Genomic DNA, 4116 nt, shown 5'->3' on the forward strand with positions numbered 1-4116 from the left:
ACTAATTTTGAGACATGAACATTTGAAAATGCTGGAAATTTCTGGAAAATAACAATTCACTTTGTTTCACAAACTAATTTTTAGACACAAACATTTGAAAAATGCGCGAAATCGCCCACACACGTGAGAGCGTTTGAGTTGCCATGGGAACAGCCATCCTCCAGCCGCCCTCGCACGGCGTCACCCACGCATCGCTCTTTGTCTCATCTCATTGTGTACAAGACGTTCGTCAATTTCGCTTAGCATTTTTTGCGCTAAAACTTGTGATTTTCTTCATAATGGGCCCTAAGAAAGTGAAGAGTGGTGGTGAAAGTAAGAAAGTTGAAGAGTGATGGTGAGAAGAGGGTGCAGAGGAAGATAACCATTGAAATAAAGAAAGAAATCAACTGACGAAGAGGAGGCTGGGGAGGAAGTTTACAGATGTCAGCAGTGATGTGATAAAGCCGCATTGGAAAAGTGGAATGATGTCCAGTGCTTCCTTGAATTGTATCATCCGGACAAAATTGTTACGAACAGGATCGTGAATATGCTCAATGAAAATTTGAATGAGCCATTTCAGAAAAGTTATGCAAGGAAGGAAAAGGCAACAGACATTGGATAAGTTGTGATTAAAAACGTTCACCAAAAAAACCTAGAAGAGTTGAATCTCCGGAACGAGATCTCCCCGACTGGATGGGGGAGGGTCTCCTTCCGCACAATAACCTCCTCCCCACCCACCACCCTCCTCTTCTCTTGTCCGTCAAGCAAAGTCTCGCCAGTCATAGTAAGTGTTCACTTTACAAACGTTTTTATAGTGTTAGTTTACCATTTTAAATTATATTATTAGATATATTAAGGTTTTTTTACACTGACTTTTACATTATCTGTGTAAAATAAGGCAAAATATACATAATATATATTGGTTCGTAGGGGTCGAGAACCAATTAATATTATTTCCCATTAAACCTTATGGGGAAATTAGCTCCGAGTCACGAACAATTTGGAACACGACCAAGGTCTAGGAACGGATTGTGTTCGTGAGTCAAGGGTCTACTGTATATATATATATATATATATATATATATATATATATATTATATATATATATATATAATATATATATATATATATATATAATATATATATATATATATATATATATATGTAGTCGAGAATCTGGGCAAACGATGGTCCTACAGCCATTCCTTTCTTGTCCTTCGCTTTATTAAGGTTAATATTCCTTTTTAATCCTAAATTTCTACAATTTTAATGTCACCTTGTAAATAATTTTAGTAATTTTAGCTTTTAACAATAATTTTTATGAATAACTTTAGTATTTTATGTTTTCCTTTTAAAATAGCATGTAAACTTTAATTATATTTTTTTTTATAAATGTGAATTGATTTTACATTACAGACTGATGATGTGTCAGGATGACACGAAACGTATCTCATAATAAACTCCTTAACTGATCTACTGAGTTTCGGTAACTCTCTGATGTCTACATGTTCGCACCTTTTGATATATATATATATATATATATATATTATATATATATATGCATATACATATATGTATATTTATGTATGTATGTATATATATATATATATATATATATATATATATATATGTATGTATATATATATATATATATATATATATATATATATATATATATATATATATATATATATATATATATATATATTATATATATATATATATATATACATATATATATATATATGATATATATATATATATATATATATATATATATATATATATATATATATACATTCCCCTTACTTGAACTACATTCAACATTCCGAACCAACGCAGACTGAACAGTGAGAATCAGCATTTCAAATTATCCCCGATAACCTTCACAATCCTCTTATCATTTTTCCCGTTCAAAATTTTCTTCCTGATCCAAAAACATACGTCACTCAATCTCAGAGGTGGTAACACCCTGCAATTGGTCGATCTCACGTGACTTATCAAAATGTACCTGTTCTCCTTATCCCAGAACGAAGAAGAGGTTGTATGGTTCAATTACGTCCCTCTGCCTCTACGTACGGTCTCTATAAGCATAACTGAGTACTAAGATACCGAGCGCTTTGATAATAGTACCATGTATGCGCAGTTTGGTTATTTCTATTTTACTTAACTGTATCATACAAATTCGATATAAGATCACAGAGGATACATTGGGCAGGACATGTGGCTAAGAGGGAATTGAGTAGATAAAGCGTTAAGCCTGTGAGAACAGGAAATGGAGGATCCTGGAAATAACTGGAGAGATGCAGCACTCAACAATGGGATGGTGGAGAGGTTTGGTGCAAGCAGCCATGGGTCAACAAGAGGCCTGAGAGCCACCGGAGCGGGCGAGTACAAGATTATCACTGTTTTTGTGGGTGCTTAGCTCTAAAGAACCCAAAGACATGAAGTTAGCCAAATGTATACAGATGACGTCCACACAAAGATACCGTCAATATAATTTTTTGGACTTAAAATAAATAGAAATAGCTGGATGTATTAGATTTTTTCTGAAATTTGCAGAGATAATGGAAAATTTGCCGTCTTTTTTTTATGTTTTCACGTTAATCCTCAAGTGACCAGTAATAAATAAGGCAGGACGCCGTGTTAAGTACCAACCCCTCGGGAATAAAAGCAAAAATATAAGTAAAAGTCGGGTCTAATTTCCATTTATCTCGGTCAATTTCTTATATTACCTCACCTGTCCTGCATCATAATATACACCCTTTTCTATATTCGTCAGCCCAGAAATATATTCATAGTCGATATCTTCGTGGGGCCGTCTTCTTTACATTAACCAGAATTTGTACTATAACAGAAATGTCTAATAAACGTTGAGGTTGGTGAAAGTATAATAATAATAAAATATAATTCCAAAACAATACTATCTACGGAAGTAAAGCATTACTTGAATACAACAGCGAACTCTCTGTTAGTTCAATAATGTCTACTAGGCTAGTTCATTCCTAGACCTGGCAGTGGCAATAAATTTCAATACTTCGCAGTGTATCTCAATAATCCTAATGGGTATAAGATAGTGCTTTAAGTTCAGTGCGTGAATCATGACTAGCCTAACAAAACAAAACAAAACAAAAAAATAAAAAAATAGGTACATTGTCTGCTTACCCATACTGACGGTTGACTTGGCTGGCCTATGACTAGCCTATGGCTCATTCCTTAAGCTATGTCCGTCTGAATTTGCAGTGTCTTTCTCTATACGTCTTTGCTACAGTAGGCCTAATAACGTGAATGCTTAATCGTATGAAAAGTCTATTTCTCTGAGCAGAGATCCAGGTTTTTCTTATTTTTTATATATTATATAATGAATAACAAGACTCCCAGTCCAACGCCTCAAATTGCTTCAAACTCATACTACTATTCCAGGTTAAGCAAAGCAGTTCAATCCACAGACGTCCTTGCAACACTGCACGGTCGTCTGTGTTGGTTGTACAGAGTCCAGAGGTCCACATCAGGCCCCTTATACCATCCCCCTTAGCAACCCATAAAATCTGACAGCAGTAGCCTCCTCGTAATGAAGGTTCTCGTTCGTGATATAGGCCTAGGCCTAAGTTAGGCAAGATGCCCAAATAGGCTGCCTGTCTTAATTTCTGACGGGCGTAAAGACTTCAGGATACTTTTCATGATAGATATTTTTCCTGAAGGATACATTTTCCTTCCGTCTTCTGAAGTAAACTTTGAAATTTGATAATTAACAGGAAATTTGACGATAGATTCATGAGGGATACAAATCCGACATGTTATGTGTCGTTTTCTTGATTTCTAGTATATAGCCTAGGCTATAGCCTATGGCGATTTAATCTAGGCACTTTCACCACTGTGCTACTGTCATTCTGGGTCTCCCAAGCGTGTTGCTTCCAACCGAGCTACAACTGTAATAAAACATGAATGGGACGCATTGAAGAAACTCGAACGCAAGTAACGACACTCGAGACTATTAACTTACTGAGTTGATACCTATTGTGTCACTGTGTGATAGACTGACAGTGACAAATTGACATTCGGCTGGTAAACATTACGATGCCAATTAGTGATAATGGGTATTTTTTGCTTTTAGAATTTGTTTTTTAAAATATTATT

The sequence above is a fragment of the Macrobrachium nipponense genome, chromosome 24 (assembly GCF_015104395.2).
Source record: "Macrobrachium nipponense isolate FS-2020 chromosome 24, ASM1510439v2, whole genome shotgun sequence".
Lineage (NCBI taxonomy): Eukaryota > Metazoa > Arthropoda > Malacostraca > Decapoda > Palaemonidae > Macrobrachium > Macrobrachium nipponense.